This window comes from Mesoplodon bidens (genome assembly GCF_964165515.1).
Source record: "Mesoplodon bidens genome assembly, chromosome: 5".
Lineage (NCBI taxonomy): Eukaryota > Metazoa > Chordata > Mammalia > Artiodactyla > Ziphiidae > Mesoplodon > Mesoplodon bidens.
In genome coordinates this window covers 116776121-116794945 of record NC_138161.1, presented here as the reverse complement: position 1 = coordinate 116794945, position 18825 = coordinate 116776121, and the positions used below count along the sequence as shown (strand labels likewise).

Below are 18825 nucleotides of genomic sequence, written 5' to 3'. Positions count from 1 at the left end.
ACTGTATTCAACTATTTTAACAATCATTTCTTGCCAGAGAAGAGATGCCAAGTGCTGTATAAATCTGGAGCAAATTATGAGCTAAGAGTGACCCAGAGTCCACATTCAGGAAGCCAAGAATTCTCTAGCTTTTCAACATGCTCTGATTCGTCATAAAGTTCACTGCAAAGCTAGGGTGGTATGTACTTAAGGGTGAGGCACGTAGCTCTCCTGTTACTTACCTTTTATCTGAGCTACACGCTGAATCTTCATGCACTACATTTCAGATCAAACCCTGTAAACTGAGATCCCATCTCATCTGTAAGTATCTAGCTGAATTTTCACATGATGAAAAGCCTCTCCTACCACAGTCAATGTCTCCATCTACCCCCTTCTCACTCTCAATCAATATATAACCAGATTCACACACTTAGAAAGGGCTGCATGTCACAGATTAAACTTCAAGTTTTAAGTAAACGGTAGTTCCTGAAGTGAATTACCATGTCAATATAAAAGCAAAGAGACGGGCTTCCCTGGTGGCGCAGTGGTTGGGAGTCTGCCTGCCGATGCAGGGGACACGGGTTCGTGCCCCGGTCGGGGAAGATCCCACATGCCGCGGAGCGGCTGGGCCCGTGAGACATGGCCGCTGAGCCTGCGCGTCCGGAGCCTGTGCTCCACAGTGGGAGAGGCCACAGCAGTGAGAGGCCCGCATACCGTAAAAAAAAAAAAAAAAAAAAAAAAAGCAAAGAGACATTATGCTTATTACACACAGAGTAATACAGGTTTTGCCTGTACTCATCTAAATAACCATTTGGATTCAGTATAAAATTCATGGAAATAAATAGTATCATGTAGTCAAAACAACCAACTTATCGCTCTAGGGGCTTTCTTTCTCCTAGTTGCTTTGGTGCCTAGTGCACTTGGGATGGACCAAACGTTTACATTGTGGGTATTTCTGAGAGGCACTTCCAGCATTAGCCACTAGAAGTCCTTAGTAATACACATTTGTAGGTTGAAGGAGAGGAGAAAGGAGCAAAGACAGAGAAAACACCATAAAGAGGAAATTAAAGAGGGGGGAGAAAAAGCACTATATAGAGGAATAAAAGAAAAAAGAACAATAAAATCACAGAGCCAGAGCTTAGAGGAATTAAAACAGTGAATGCACAAAGGTGATTTACCTTATTAAAAACCATCCTTCAAATCAGATAAGAAATTTTTATTTTATGCAGACAAGTTAATAAACTATAAAGCCACAACCAAACCTTTACGTGAAAGGAATTCACTCATATTTCTAGATTAATTGAGACTTAGATTACTAGAAGTCTCCATGTTGCCAAATATATTTAAATAGGTCAGGGCTGGTGAAGCTCAGTAGTGCAGAATAGCACAGGGAAAATAGAAAAGGGCTCTGGAAAAGCTGGGAGTTCCAATAAACCAAGAGATTAGTCACGAACTCAATGTACAGATTTTAAATGTTTATTCTACCGTAAATTGTTGGCAAAGTTTTAAATTTTCTGCACAGTTTTACTTTCAGAAGTACACAGAATGTCAACAAGTTGAAAAGAATTTTGGTTTTGATCTTGTACTGCTTCTGCTGCTGTATGATACGATACTCAGAGAAAACAAAAACTGTTGAAAATTGAGCAACAAAACAGAACCCAAACTACCCTAAAAAGGAATTCCAACGCAACTATAAAACTATCCAGAAAAACTGTATAATAACTCATACCACTTCACATCACGCTGTGCTTTTTTCTGTGTAGAGAGCTTGTATATAGTAAGTTCACATGCACTCAAATGAAAATAACCCTCTTATTTCTCCATTTTATGACCAACCTCACATAATCAGAAGTTTCCTTAGGGAAGAAATCGGGATGTTACATGTCATTTTGCACATGATTACTGTGGGAAGCCTTAGTCCACATTCTCATGCTAAACAGGCTACTTTATAGCACATGATGAATCATTTTGCACCACGGTGACCTCACGGGTGCACGCATACCCCATCCTCCCCGGGGCCCGTGGTCACAGGCAGCCTCTCAATGCTGTAAAACACTTCTCCGATTATCTCAACTATAGTAGCGATGTGCTTACGGAACACCCTCGTACCATCTCAGCATGAAATTTAAGTGCACCTTGTGCTCAAATACCCTCTGTGGCCATGACACCAGGAAAGGATATGAGTATGGGAGGGGCTTAGCAGCTGGGAAAGGAGCTTTCCACGAGGCCGGGAGGCAGCCAGGGTGTCCAGTGGGGATGCAGTCTACAGCCGGCCACTTGTTTCTGCTTCCAGTAAATGTCTGGGAAGAGGGAAAGGAGGGCCAGGGCACCACTATGACTTCCTCAGTCTTCAAAGTTTTAAAGAATGTGAGTGCAGAGGCTACATCTTTGATGGAGGGGAGTGTCTCCAAAGAACTGATGAGACTGGATTAAAACCTGGCCTAAGTCATCCCTGCAGGAGAAAAGGGGAACTCGAGCTCATTAAAGCCAACTACTCAGTGAGAGAGCTACTTGCGGAGACTGTATTAGGAACTTCTGGATGCTCCATAACTCTTTCAAGAGACCAAGGACATGCTCATTTAAAACTATTATTATGAGGGGCTGCCCTGGTGGTCCAGTGGTTAAGACTCTGCCTTTCAATGCAGGGGGCGTGGGTTTGATTCCTGCTCAGGGAACTAAGATCCCACATGCCTCAGGGTGCAGCCAAAAATTGTTTTTAAAAAATAAATAAAAATAAATAAAACTATTATTATGAAATTAATTAAATTTCAAAAGATACAGTTTGAATTAAACATAGTTCCACTTTTATTACCATCTACTTATATCAAGGTTTTTCTCCAAGGGGATCAAGGTGATTTAGAAACTCCTAATTAACAGACGGTAATTCAATCATAGTCTTACTGTAAGGTGTCATTAGTTTCTCTCAGGTCTGTGATAGCTAAGTCTAGATGTTAGTTAACAGAGGAAAGCAATTGGAGACTTCTCTGTAATGAAGAGCATTACTTTTGAGCCCAGTAAAGAGTCTGCAGTACTCTGGAACAGCAGAGCTAGGAGTGGGGCAAGAACCACTCGACCAGCTACTACAGTATTTACGGCCTTTCTGGTGTCAGCCACAGAACTCACAGCCTCCTGCATCTTCCCCTTTCTGAGTAGAGAGGCAACTCCCCACGCAAGGTGGTGGGAAACCTAACCTTCTGCTTTTCACTTTGCAATTTTAAACCTGCCTTTGTGAAACGGAGTAACCACGTCTCCATATACAGCAAAGCTGCTGCTGTGAAGTTCGAGTGATGCTAAGATATACACACAGAGAAGTCTTAGAGCATCAAGAGCTGCTTGTTTCTAGCCTTTGAACTCATACTGACCTGATAATGAGTACCGTGTATTGAGAATTTTCTATGCCCTGGGCTACTTACATGTGATCTCACCCCCTCCGAGGTGGTGAGACCCTGCCCGTTCTACAGATGAAGAAGTGACGTGCCCGGGTCACAGAGTGAGCACCAGAGCAGGGACTTCTCATGCTCAGGGCTCATGTTCTTTGCTGGCACCACCATCCCCCAAGCCCCCACTCACCTACTTCCAGGGTGCAGGCAGGGTCCCCCTTCCTCCCCCAATTGCTAGTCCCAGTGTCTCTGTGCAAGAACGATATTGTACACACGTGTTCACACCCATGCCCACCTGCCCCGGGCTGTGTGAACTCACAACTGCACTCACGGAGATGTGTCCTTGGCAGAACACACCAGGGCACATCTCCTGTGCCCTGGGAGTCAGCTCACGATGCAGGTGAGAGAAGGACCAGGACAAAGACTAGCCAAGGTGGACCCACAGCCCGCGGATACTGCGTGCGGGGTCCGGGTTTCCTTCCCCGGGAGCACAGCAGTGTGGTACGCAACAGGGCCAGCGAGCGTCGGGATGAAGGGTGTGACAACTGAGGGATGGTGGCTGTCTGGCATTCAGGGACTTCTCGTTTGGCCCACCAGGAGCCCATGCCCACCTACTAGCTCATGTGGCACTCAACTTCTGAGCATGCTTTGGCAAAGCATGAAACGCTCTTCGTATATGAGCCATGTTCCCATCTCAGCGGCCTTTGCTGAATCAAGCGGCTCTCCTGTCTGGCCTCCTCTCCCTTCCATTCCTCAACCCTGGGGGTGTGTCCTCCTTAGGACCCACGAATCTTTAAGAGTAGGGCATTGCAGACAGGGCAAAGAATCCTCTGGTAAAGGGCAGGGGAGACTGAGGACCTGAATAAGAGGTCAATGGTCTGGGGACCTGAGACGCTCGTGCCTTCCTCCCTCCCAGCTGTCCCAGGCTTGGCCTCCCGCCTCAGGCCCTGCCCTTCCCACAGGCAGCTGGAGCTGTCCAGGAACCTCCTCTTCTTGGACCGGCACAGGTGGCCCTCACCGCCTTAGGACGGAGACGGTGAGACCCTCTGGTACTGAGACTGGAAGGACAGCCACTCCACCCTCCAGCCGTCGCCAGCCTCAAACCTAACCCTCCCAAGAAAGGCTTTCCGTGCACGTGTAAATGAGCCAAGTTCAGGGAAATGCAGGTACTCAGGGACATAGAGGTAAGGCGGGAAGGACACCTGATATCTGTGTCCTCTAGATCAAGGGCGTTTTCTTTCACTCATTCATTCATTCACGCATTCGTTCATAAATATAGTTTGAGTGCCTGCCCTGTGGCAGGCTCTGTCATGAGAATGCAGTGATGAGGACACACAGGGTCGCAGCCACCCCGGGGGCTCAGATCTGGTGGGGAGAGAGAGAGGTGCCTTAAGAAAAGGAATCAAACCAATGAATGTAGAATTACAGGTTGTGATGAGTGTAAGAAAGCAGCAAAGAGCATGAAGAACAGCAGGGTGTGTGACCCTCCAGCCCTACCCCCAGCAACCGTGGGAGAGGGTCTGGGTTTGGGCTTCACCTCCAGGTGGAGGTGGAGAGAGCTTTAAATAGAATGTGGTTAGCACTGCCTGGATTTTGTAATTCTAGAGAAAGTCGTCCTCCCCACCTTAGGGGAGGGTGAGAGGAAACTAGGGGTTTTCAGAAGAGATGCAGAGCCTGCCCACCGGCTCCACCCAATTCCCCTTTCTCTGCCCTACCCTCCCCCTCCCCTAACAAGAAATGCCTGACCTGAGCACTGCTTAAATTCAATCCTCAGACGGCTCGTTTTTCCTGCCTCATTACCAAGCAGCGCAATCATGATTATACATCTCGCTAAATACATGTGAACTAAAGTGAATTACAAATTTTACTGTATTATAACACAAGATTCTGGTTGACTGTCACCATTTTTTTTGCTGGAATAGCACGTTGTCCTCATGGGCCCTGCAAGCAAACTGGAATTTTCACCGGCTTTCCTTTCCTAGTTCCCGCCTCTGGTGTTTATAGTTCTGACTGTCAGACACTAACAAGTAGTTTTACTTCTTCAGGGGTCCACCGCCTCTTCCAGGACAGAACTCAGGTGCCCTCCTCCTACTGGGGTAACAGAGTAAAATGATGTTCTATGGATCTACATTCAAAATGCACTGAGTACATTATTTAAAAAAGAAGAAGAAAGAAAACCTTTAAAGTCATGATTTAAGCTGGCCAAAGTGAATCTGGAAACCAGTGCATCAAAATACCCTAAGGGCTTTTCCCCCGATCCTCTTTTTGAGGGGTTGGCAAACTTTTCCTGTGAAGGAGCGGACAGTAAATATTTTAGGCGACCGCTCATCCCTGCTGTCACGATGTGAAAAGCAGGCACAGAGAAAGGGTCATGAACGTCCTTATGGACACTGAGGCTTGCATTTCATATGATTTTTACATGTCCTGAATTTTTATTTTTCGACCATTTAATATGTAAATACCATTTTAAGCTTGCAGCCCATACACAAATGGGTGGTGCCAGCCAGGCCCACAGGCCAGCGTTGCCCGACCCTGCTCTAAAATGCCACACCATGCATCACTTGGTGACACTGGACTAAAAGTATTCCAGAGAATATAGTTTGACATGCTACATGCACATTTTAGAACAGAACATGAAAAATCAAGTACAGTTCGTATCTTAAAAGCATAAACAGGGCCTCCCTGGTGGCGCAGTGGTTGAGAGTCCGCCTGCCGATGCAGGGGATACGGGTTCGTGCCCCGGTCTGGGAGGATCCCATATGCCGCGGAGCGGCTGGGCCCGTGAGCCATGGCCGCTGGGCCTGCGCATCCGGAGCCTGTGCTCCGCAACGGGAGAGGCCACAACAGTGAGAGGCCCGCATACCGCAAAAAGAAAAAAAAAAAAAAAAAGCATAAACATATGTTATATGTAAACGAAGGAGAAATTTGGTCACAGAGAATTGTAACATTGGTCAAAGACTTTCACGGACTTATAACATAGCTAGAGGTTAGTTTTAGGAAATCAGCTAAAAATGAGTAACTACAATCTTGGTTACATTTAGCTAAATACTCAAGCTATCTCTATTCACAAAGACAGATTTTTTTTTTTTTTTTGGCTTTTGGCACCAGATAAGTGATTATTCAAAGCTAAAATTATTTTGTGCCATATAATGACATAAATGATGGTATCACTCCATTTAATCTCTCTCTGGTATAGGAGTATAATAATTTTAAAGAAAACTAGAATAATCAACATTGGTTTCAAAGAAAATACTTAAAGATTTCCATAAGTAGATAAAGGACTTCCTGTATAAAACCTGCACATAAAAATCTATAAGAGTTAGCCGTAAAGATGTGACTAATACTAAACGTAGTAGGCAAAGAAATGTTTTAACCTACTTAACATGTTATTTTTAAGTTAACTGATAATTAAGCTTGTTGAGTTAAACTTAACTCTTAACACATCATACTGTCTGTCCACCCACTGAGTTGACTGGGAGAGTAATTTTCTTATGGTTCAGAATTTTAAATGCCTTAAGTTAGAAAAGACTTAAAAACCATTATTAAGTGCTATTTTTATCCCTGATAAATTCATGTGGTAGTAAAATCAGATTTCTGGCGTCAAGGGTGGTTATTTTAGCGGGGTGAGTGGCATTAATTATTTACCAGCAATCTGGGGGAATATAAGTGAACAGAATGAAAACCAGGAACCGTTAAAACAGAATAGTAAGTGACAGTTCCTGCGGTCCCCACTGGCACAGCGGTTAATGTGTATGGTGGAGAGTTACCACCAGACAAGTGCCGATTCGAGGGGTTTGGTGAGGCTGGGGGTGAGCCCTTCCCACTACACAAAACTAGAAATAATGAATCCGTAGGCAGTGCTGAATTTTATTTCTCTTATAAACCCGAGGTCAAACGTAACATATCAACAAAATATACGCTTAAAGCTTAGAAAGTGTCAAATATTACTGTCAGGAATACATCAAGCTGCAGAGAAAAATCACTACTGCCTCATTATTCAAAAGACTGTGGAAAACCACCTTTAAAAAATTTCTTCCAGGTCATGACTGGGGACATAAAAGACAGGAAAAAAGGTCAGAAATGAGTACATCCTACTGCCAAGAAGTGATGCCAGAAGGTGGCCCAAGTAAGTGTCAACAATTACATGTAGTACTCAAAAAAATTCCAAAATATATGATCTTTCATATAAACTGGTTATTTTGATAGCTTCATTTTCATGGAGCAGATTCCATCCAAACTATCCCATTTCTTAGAGAGTTGTCTTCTAAAATGTGATTGCACATCCAGAGACTATGTGTCCATGAAAACAGAGGAGACTCATCACTGCATTTACAAACCAATCTATGTACCACCACTAACAACTTTCTAGAGGTATCTGAGTAATTGCAATCTTTCCAACTCAACTGCGAATGGGATTTGCAACGCTGCCGATTTTCTCAATGGAAAAGCATTTGCTCCTCTAAACTATATAAGAATGGGTGTCAATAAATCAAGTTAAGCTCCAGTGAATGGATCTTGCATTTGCCAAGTCAGGGAATGATATCAGAATATCGAGATACTAAACAATAAAATTCTGTTATCACTGCAACTTACATCCTTTCTAAACTTCAACCTGAATACAGACAATGATGGGACACAACGAAATTTAAACAATTCATCTTTTTGATGCATCTTTGACAGAAGAAAAATACTTCTAAAAAAAAGGTTCACGAGGGCTTCCCTGGTGGCGCAGTGGTTGGGAGTCCGCCTGCCAATGCAGGGGACACGGGTTCGTGCCCCGGTCCGGGAGGATCGCACATGCCGCGGAGCGGCTGGGCCCGTGAGCCATGGCCGCTGGGCCTGCGCGTCTGGAGCCTGTGCTCCGCAACGGGAGAGGCCACAGCGGTGAGAGGCCCGTGTACTGCACAAAAAAAAAAAAAAAAAAAGGTTCACGTGTGTGATTCTTACTGGTTAGTTGTAGCCAGCACTGCTAAAATAATCACACAGGCAAAACATCCCCATTTAACTGGCTGGAGAATGTTCTGAATCCCACATGGAGCTGACAGCAGGGGCAGCCACAGGCTCAGGTGGCAAAGGCAGCCACCTTCCTGAGCTGGATGAAGAATCACCATGGGCTTCACACCCCCAACTCCCCCATCTGGTCAGAAACTGCCAGCCTAGGAAAACTAAGATAAACAGTGAAGGTGCATTTCCTGGGTCCTCCAGTGGGGTGTGGCCCAGAGAGTGCTGGGTGTTCAGAGTAGAGGCCATATGTAGGGGGCTCCAAGGGTTCTGTCCCAGGACAGCTTACGACGAGGGAAAGGAACACAGTGATCTCTCAAAGCAGCCAGCACAGGCTGGCACAGCTCCCTCTGTCCCAACGGCACAGGTCAGAGGGTCAAGGAGAGACACAGCTCCCCTCTGAGTCCAAGGTCAGAGCAAGCCAGAGGGCTCCCAGACACCAGGGGCGAAGCAGGCTGAACGCATCAGTGAGCCGTGAAAGGCAGGTTCTAGATCGGCCAGTCTTCACTTTTGTGGACCTGAAAGGATTCGGAACTCACAAGCTGCTAAAGACACATAAATTATCACACACCAAAAGCCAACTCAGTCCTTTGTTTCTTGATCATCGCTTTCCTGTTTGAAAAGGATTTCCACCACAGAGGACAATCACATCCACAAAACTGGCTGTAGACACAGTACCACGCTGTGCACACCACAACAGTGATCACGAACTTCAAGATGGCAAACAGATTCTGGATGCTGTAAAAAGTGTTCTCTTCAAGAAAGGGCTATATATATATATATATATATATATATATTTTTTTTTTTTTTTTTTTTTTTTTTTTTTGCGGTACGCGGGCCTCTCACTGCTGTGGCCTCTCTCCCGTTGCGGAGCACAGGCTCCGGACACGCAGGCTCAGCAGCCATGGCTCACGGACCCAGCTGCTCCGCGGCATGTGGGATCTTCCTGGACTGGAGCACGAACCCGTGTCCCCTGCATCGGCAGGCGGACTCTCAACCACTGCGCCACCAGGGAAGCCCAAGAAAGGGCTATATGTTATTAAGAGTATTTGATGCATGTTTCAATAGCAAATCAGAAATTCTGATTCTGGAAAACTGCAATTGCTACAAGACTATATGCATGAGATACATGTCCCTAGAGTTATTTCCCCCCTTTTTTCCCTCTCTTGGCAATTACTAGGCTTAACATAAATTCTTCATCAATCCCAACATGCCAAAGGGAGGCCACATTTCCAAGATGCTCTAAGAAGAATGTTATTCACTTAACAACACTAGTCAAAGTATTCAGACTCCATTTCTCTTGATGATCATTACATAATCCCTAGTTCTTACAGCTGGCACATCAGACTTCTAACTCTGCCTTAGCACCCAGGTCTCTCTCTAGGTGATATTTCCAGCAGTTTGTCTCTCTGGGAATCCAGGAGATGAAGTGCCGTGGGGAGGGAAACGCTGCCAGCTGCCTGGCGATAGCAGTGGGAGGTGTAACGAGGAGAGTGTAAAGCTGTTTTTTTTCCCAGACATGTTGCCATAGTTTATAAATCATTTTGCCTTGGGGCTTTCCACCTACTCAGAGAGTAAGTTTCAGAGCCTGGGTGAAAAGCAGCTATCTTGTAAAAACAAAGACACTTCTCGGTTTTAAAGGTCAGATTAGATTTTTATTTGGGTTCCCACCAAAATGACAGGTTGAAAGTCAGGATCTGTCAAGGAGAAACTCTTTTCTAAACTATTTTACCATATCAAGGAACAACATATGTAGGCCCCAGAGCATCACCCCTAGTGCAGAGGAGATGCCCCTCCACCGACCACGGCTGGGCCAAGCGATTGCAGCCCTAGGACAGGAGGAGGAAAGGGGCAGTGGAGGGGACGTTGGGAGCCCGCCTCTTGGAGCCTTGAGGACGAAGGACGGAGCCAGGAAATCCCTGCGCTGCACACACCAGCCCCAAGGTGCACTGGGTTGGGCGGTGGTGAGCTTTGGGACGTTCTTTAGCAAGGACACAGAAAGGAGACTTTCTGCAGCTGCACCCTCTACAGGCAGCTAGTGGCCACTGTTAGAGGAGCTGAGGGAAGAGAGAAAGTCTGAGAGACTGAGCATTTTACTTAAAGAGCCAAGCAACCACAACCCAAAATGGATAATGTGAATTAAGGCAATGGACCAGGGTTACGAAAGGGAACTAAAATTGAGGGACACCCACCTGCCCCTAAGAGAGCTGGGAAAGCTGCATTTCCTTCCCCATCTGGGCTGAGTGTGTGGTCTGAACTCAGTCTCTGCCCCACAGGCATGAGGTGACAACAGGCTGAAGAAACTGGAAGTCGGCCAGCACTGCTGTCTCCACTCGGCCCAATTCTGTTTATTCGAAGCCTAGTGGGGACAGGAAGTTGACCGAGCAAACCAGGATAAGGAAGGCAAACGCTTCTTCCCAGCTTTGACCAGCCACTGATGCACGCGGCAACTGACCAAGAAAACCACGTCTATTACTGATAGAGGACGCTCAGAATTTGAGAGATGTACACAGACTTTTAAAAGATGTCCTGGGGACTTCCCTAGTGGTCCAGTGGCTACGACTCCATGCTCCCAATGCAGGGGGCTCGGGTTTGATCCCTAGCCGGGGAACTAGATCCCACATGCATGCCACAACTAAAGATCCCACATGCCACAAGGAAGATTCCACACGCTGCAACTAAAGATCCGGCGCAGCCAAATAAATATTGAAAAAACTGTCCTGGTGGGTCTTTGACAGAAAGAAGAACTCAGAAAACAACTTAAGGAGGTAACTTTAGCCACTGAAGAAACAAAATAAATTATTTCTAGTCAAGAAGAGAATATATCAAAAATAAACACTGAAGGAATAATACAAGAGCAAAATCCCACATTCAAGTGGGATCTGATGGGAACATGGGAAGCAATTCCTCTCCTCTTGCACAGGAAGAAAAAAAGACTACAGCACTTCAACGATCTTAGTTTTATCAAAAATGTAGTAGTGTTCTTCTGCATAATGCATCTGCTTAAAAGGAAGTTCCCTGACTTTTCTGGAGCTTTAGGTTCCAGATATATTACATATATATTTCCTACCAGATTCAGTGAAATAAAGTGTTTGAGAAATAAGCAATCTTGTTCTGCCCCCTTCAGAAGCAACAGAAAGGCTCTAACAGAGCAAACAGTGAGAGACCCCACCAAACACATGGCCCCGAGCCACAGCCCCATCACCGCTCCCCAGGTGGCTTGGTTCAGGGGCTGAAGTGATGCCAAGAGCAGGTTCCCGTTTCTCGTTTACCAGTATGGTGGGACAGCGCCGCAGTTACTCAGGAATTGCAAACTGCAGAATAGTATCTGCAGTTGGTGCATCAGATGGTACAGTGGCTCGCTTCGTACTTTATCACTTCTTGTCTGAAGACACCATCTGACAACATGTGGGACTCTGTTAAGGTTTGCATCTCTGTCCTCCCAGAGAGTCTGGGGCTGGGTATCAAATTTAACTGGTGAAAAAACAGCCGCTGATGAAGGCTCTTTCAAGGGGATTGCCAGCGCCTAAAATGCTACTGTTTTGTAACTGTTCTTGCTTAGTGTCTGCAGGTGTGTGTTTCGCAACTGTTCTTGCTTAGTATCTGCAGGTGTGTGTGTGTGTGTGTGTGTGTGTGTGTGTGTAAGAATACTTCTACATATGTGTCCCTCGATGGTTTCTGTGGAGACACGTAAAACATGAAAAGCGGATGAGAGACACAGTCATGCAACCACCACCATATCACACCGTGAAGCACCATCTCCCCTAAGTTTCTCAATCTCCCTGCTTCTGGTGGCTGAGTGGCAGCCTCTACATCTGATCTGATGATACGAGTGATACCATCATCACATTCCATCCTTTAAACATTACTTTTCCCTTCCCGTGGGGTTGGCAGTCGCGCTGAAGTGGGTCAGCTGTATGGTTTTTTTTCTGTTTGCTTGTTTTGGTTTGTTTTTTTTTGCGGTACGCGGGCCTCTCACCATTGTGGCCTCTCCCGTTGCGGAGCACAGGCTCCAGATGCGCAGGTTCATCAGCCATGGCTCACAGACCCAGCCGCTCCACGGCATGTGGGATCTTCCCAGACCGGGGCACGAACACGTGTCCCCTGCATCGGCAGGCGGACTCTCAACCACTGCGCCACCAGGGAAGCCCAGCTGTATGGTTTTGATGATGCCAGAGAAACCATTTTGGAAACGTCATTGGCTGGACCTCCCCTGTCACTGAATTAAACTAGAGGCTTTGGGTTTCTGCTTTTCCCCCTGTAGCAGGGTATATTCACCTTTCCCTAATCTGTCTATTTTCCCCCTCTTTGTAGCTCAGTCTTATCCCAAGGCATAATAGTCTATTTTTCTACAATTATAAAAATTGGGAGAGTTGACACCTCCAATTAAAAGATGCTTTTAATGTCAAGTTCTGAGGCCGAAGAGTGATAAAAGCAGCCACAGAGGAGATGGGAATCAATAATAACCTTATTACAGATGATCTCTGCTTGGTCCAGATGGGCAGACTCCATCAATTATGAAGTGTGATTTCTCTCTTCCCTGCATTAAGCAGTGGCCAGAGAAAATACAGGAACCCATACCAACAACATACAGCAGAGATGCTGCATGCCGACTGCCAACATATCTGTGTAAGAAAAAAACCCTTCCCTTCACATATTTTATTTAAAGGACCTTGTTTTATTTAATAAATATTTAAAGCCATGAAGTAGAAGGGACGATTCAGTAACTTATATAAAAATATTCACAGCAAGCAAATAACATGCTCCTAGACAAAGCATCTTGTTCCTTTTTTTTTTAAACACTAAAAACTACTGTTCTCTACTGGATAAACGGATTCCTCAGAGAGTGCTTTCTTAATTAAGTGTGAAGGCAATTAAAATCAAGATTTTTGTGAAGCTGTAAAAGATGGAAACAAATTAATTTCAGATAGAAAGCAGAGACAAAGGAACTGCAATGACAAGAATGAATTCATGGGTAATCTCCGAGCAGCTACGGCTGCTCGACAGTCCGCCACTGTGTATATGAACAGCCATGCTCTCTGTGACAGAGCTGGGCATCCTTTTCTTTCCTTTTTCCTCTTCTCTCCTTTTCATTCCCTGTCACTTCATCGTCAATTTACTTACAATGACTGAAGCATATTCCATAGTGCAGAAAAATTGTAGCAAAACCAAGGAAGAAGACTTTTTTTCTTTAAAAAGTGTTTATGTGCTAAGGACACTTAACATGAGATCTACCCCTCTTAACAAATGCTTACCTGTACAATGCATTACTGTTGACTAGAGGTACAAGGTGCTACTGTACACGGGTCTCTAGAACTCCTCCATCTCTCACTTAACTGAAACTTCGTGCCTGTAATAACATCCTATCTCCAGCGCCTGGTAACTCCCAGTCTAGTCTTTGATTTTATGAATCTATCTTAGATGCTTCATTTAAGTGGAATCCCACAGGGCTTGTCTTTCTGTGTCTGGCTTCTTTCACCGAGAATACTGCCCTCAAAGTCCAATGAAAAACTTTTAAAGAGAACTTTCTTTTTATGTAACACTTCACAAAATATTTAAACTTCCAGTGTTTTCTCTCAGTCAAGGAAGAATGTTGACATCTTGGTCTCTATTTGTTAGCATAGATCTCATAACATTTTAAAAAATTTAAGCGTAAAGCAGACAGTAAATCTGAAACTAATAAGCAAAGATAGCTGGAGAGCTGAATCGTTACTTTCATCAATATTAAAAAGGGTGGTAAAAACCACTTTAGTATAAAAAGATGATGATGACGGGAGAGGGGAGATGTGGTCCTGAAGCCTCCCTCCCGGCGGATCATCCCAGGAGCACTGTGTGTTACGGAGAGGGGACCCACTCACTCACCAGAATCTCTTACTCAGGTTACATAATCCTTATCTTCTCCAAATCAGCCTTTAAACACATGAGAGAACGAGCTCAAGTGTGATATCTGATTCTCAACAGTGGATGCATTCAAGTTCACTGACACACAGTTTCAAGTAAAACACTTAAATTTTCTGTTTTCTGAAGTAATAATACAAAAGATATATTCAGGTACTTATAATCAGATTCCACTGAGTGGAACTCAATCTGTTGAATACAGTCTTCCTTATTTTAAGCTCATCGGATCTGCCTTTTAACATACACCAAAGTACACAAGATGAATTCTTCTCCACCTTCGTGGGGGAGCAAGAATCAGAAATAAGGTACCTGGGACTTCAAGGGCCCCACATGAGCAACGTCAGATGGTGATGATTGGCGCTATCTGGCCTTTATGGGCAGATTCATCAGTCATCTACACACCACACATGGCTCATCTTCCTGATCTGGACTGCAGGGCAAAAACTGGACAAAGAGACTAGTCAGGCTCTAAACCTGCCATTAGAACCATTAATGGTGTGCCATTAATTTGATGCACCACTAGGTTTCCATTTTCTCATCTGCAAAATAAAGACGCTCAGCAGGCGGCCTCTTAGTTCTCTTTCACCCCTACCCTCCCACAGTCCATAATCTTAATTCTGAGCATGGCCCTTTGCTGCTCAAAAATGTGCAAGAACTCCCACGGTCCACGCTTGAATTTCCTAGAACACGTGCTTCCCATTTCTGAGAGTGTTTCACCCTGTGAACTCAGCCTGCAACAGTCTCCTTTTCTTCACCTGCTGAAATCTGAGTCGCTCTTAAGGGTCAGAGGCCAGTGTTTCCTTGAAGTCTTCCTAATTCCTAAACTTGAAACTGACCGTTCTCTCCCACGAACATCCAAATAATCTGTTTACATATTTTAACACATCTATCTATCATCTATCCTCTCACTATCTCTGGATATGTTTCATCTCTTTCACTAAACTGCAAACTCCTTCAGGGAGGAAAAGCCTCCCTTGTGTGACCACACAGTCACTCCCACTCTCCAGACCAGTCCCTCCCTATTTCTCCCCCATCTGCCTGATCTAAGAAGGTGTCTGTGTTTTTCTTTCTCTGCTCCCGAGTGGCTTTGACACCCGCCTTCCTGAGCAACGTCCCAGCCTCAAACCTCACCACTTCCGGGATCCAAGGAGGGATGACAAATAGGGCAAAAAACCACAATTGGGGCCACTCTGAAGACCTGTCTGTTGGTGGGATCACAAGAGCCATTAGGACAATCTAGGGGCCGGGGGCAGGGTGACCACACAACTAATTATCTAAACAGGGACACTTTTAAGGGTTAAAGGGAGAACGATTAATAATTATGCTGGGACAACAGGTGTACAAGCAGGGTCTGTCCCAGGCAAATAGGGCTGCAGCCCACCCTGAGCATGGGCCCTCTTTCCCAGCCTCCACACCGGCTTACATGGTGCCTACATTTCCACAATCAGCTCCTTCCCTGCACTCTTCTTTTTCACAAAGACACTGGTCATATTTCAGCTACAACTCGTTTATTAATAAGAGTTTAGACAGAAAAATAGTCACAATCTTGACAGCATAAATACATATCTGTACACTCTTAGGAGATACCGCAATCCTGTCCTCACTGGAGGGCAACTTCAGCAGTGCAGACTCGCAGTAACACAGGACTTTGTGGGGGAGGGGTGGATTTCTCAAACTACGCTTACTTCTCATTTGGAGTCTTCAAACTATCAATGGGAAGTCAACGAAATGAAGTAAGATCTTATTTCTAAGGCTAATTTTGGGTTAAGCTCAATATAACAAACGTTACAAAAATAAAGGCTATCCAGGACCTTATGACATTTCCCACCAGTATTTCATCTATTCTTTAGCTAGCTTTAATAAATTAATTGTCAGAAGGTGAGAAATAATCAAGTCACTAATAAATGGACTATAAAATATTACAAGAGCTATAATATTGCTGTAGCAATACGACAATCTTTAAAATGCAAATTATAAAAAGTGGAATTTAATTTTAAGTACTTTAGAGCTTAGTTTAGCAGGTGGAATGCAAAAGAGAACAAATCAATAAAGCTAGGGGTATAATGCAGCCCAGCTACGTCAATCAGACATTATGTAAGACTAATTTCACAACTTTAAAAATTTAAGCAAGCCAACTGTCTTGTCATTTCTACAACAACACAATTATAAAGTTACATGTAGATAAGAGTTACATAGTAAATGTTATCATCTGCCAGCCCAGGGAGAGGAAGGGGCGGGGGAAGTGGTATGGTGGGCACTGTGTCCACCCAGCTACGGTCCCACTCCTGCTCTGGGCTCAGCCTGGACTAGCGCCTGGGTACCGACCCTTCCAGTTAACACCTCCCTGGGGCACCACATCCAACTCTCAGAAAGGTCCTGTTAAAAAGGTTACCATGAAGAAATATCACTGCGTGACCAGTAACACACCTGAGCCGGTAAGTCATCTTAGATGTTGGTCAATGACGTGGGTCTGCAAAATGTCTAACGATTTTATTTGTGGCTTAAGTTTAAAAAGCATTTACAAATATCAGCTACTTCTTTGGGCTTCTGCTCATAAAACTAACTAGGTAGCCTGAGGCACAGCATGCACGAGCTCTTCAGACTTTCCCATTTTACCTCTTTTTCCTGTCTTTCCATCTTTTCCCCCCAAAGGAATCTCAGCATAAGCTTCTTTGTTTTGTTCCCCAGCTGCCATCCTAGCAGACTGGATGGCTCCCTGAGGACAGGGACCCCTTATGCTCATGCCTGTGGCCCCTCCAGCACCCAGCACAGTGCTCCCCCCACCCATGTTTACAGACACATTTGCCCCTGGCCGTCCTTCTTTCTGAAGGGTGACTGCCACTCCCTGCAGTTTGCCTGCAGTGTCCAGTGTTCGGTCCTTATTTATCTTACATCACCATGAACTCTAAGCTAGAAAGAGCAGGGAATAACAAGCACCTGCTACAATGTGTGGTTATTGCACTGGAACTTAGGAAAAAGATCAAATACCACTTTTTCTTAAGGTAATGAACTGATAAGCTGTTTAAAATACTGCACTCTTATTATTGGTGGGAATGTTAATTTGTATAGCTTCTAGGGAAAACAGCATGGGAGATCCTCCAAGAATTAAAAACAGAACTACCATATGATCCAGCAATTCCACTTTTCGGAATATATCCTAAGGTAATAAAAACACTAACTCAAAAAGATACATGCACCCCCATGTTCATAGCAGCATTATTTACAATAGCCAAGATATGGAAACAACCTAAATGTCTATGGATAGATAAAGAAGTTGTGAGATATCCATATATATATTTAAAGATGAGGAGACCCTACCATTTGCTACAACACAGATGAAGCTTGAAGGTATTATGCTAAGTGAAATGAGTCAGAGAAAGACAAATACTGTATGACCCACTTATATGTGGAAACTAAAACAAAACAAAACAAAAACAAAAAACCAAACTCATAGAAAAAGAGATCAGATTTGTGGTTACCAGAGGTGAAGGGTGCAAACAGTGAGAATTGAAGGAAGGTGGTCAAAAGGTAGACATTTCCAGTTATAAGATAAATAAGTCCTAGGAATGTAATATATACCATGATGATGGATACACAGGAAACTTAATAAATGCTAAGACCTCTTATCACAAGAATTTTTTTTTCCTTTCCTCTCTTCTTCCTTCTTTTTATATGAGAAGATGGACGTCAGCTGAACCCACTGTGGTAATCATTTCACAATATGCGTAAATCAAACCATCATGCTGTAAGCCTTAAATTTATACATGAGTGTCAATTATTTCTCAATAAAACTGGGGGAAAGAACGAGAGCAAAAGAAAAAAACAATGTTGCACGCTTCTGACTTGGACTTCCAGATCTTATGCACCCAAAGATTTGGGTGAACAAGGCCAAGAAGTGAAGAAAATCAAGGACAAAAATCCTTGCAAACTTTTGTTTTTGGAAATAGTACCCCACGGTCAAGACAATTTGTGAAATAGGGCATACTATGTCCATCACCCTTTGGAAAGCCACTGCCAGCAAGCAAAAGGCCCCACACAGTCCCGCAGTGAAGACATCTGATTAATTTTGCTCAAACCAGTATTTCCCTAAATTATTTCAACATGGAACCCTTTCTCCCATGTGACATTTATTAATATCCTAAGAAACCAAGGTTCCTCAGCAGACACTGTGGGAAATGCTGACCTAAAGCATTTTTTCTTTCCTGGAAATTGTATAAACCCCTCTGAATTGCAGCTTTCAGGTCAACTTACAGAATAGTAAAAAAATATATACTTCTGTAAGGTTTACAGTGCCACTCCTGATTTCTCTTAGACCACAGCAGGCTACCTGAGAAGCAGCCTTGAGTTTTGTGGTCTGAGCTCCTGCTTCTCATGTGGAGGAGGTGGTGGGTGAGGCCTCTTACCTCTGAGCACCCAGCCTGTACAGGCTGACAGCCTCGCCCATCTGGGAGGGGAGGGTCCAGCACCACCCTTAACCCTTACCGCAGGGGAGGACCCGCGGCGCTCACCGGCGTTTTGACAACTTCAGCCACACTGCGAGCTTGAAACGGTAGTGTTCACCCACTAA

General features: G+C 44.5%; 1 protein-coding gene across 3 annotated transcripts in view; it reads right to left on the bottom strand.

Annotated features, from left to right (window-relative positions):
* The window catches only part of PLCL2 (phospholipase C like 2), a 207329-nt gene that overhangs the window by 71111 nt on the left and 117393 nt on the right, over nucleotides 1–18825 (bottom strand). The gene's annotated exons all lie outside the window — the stretch shown is intronic.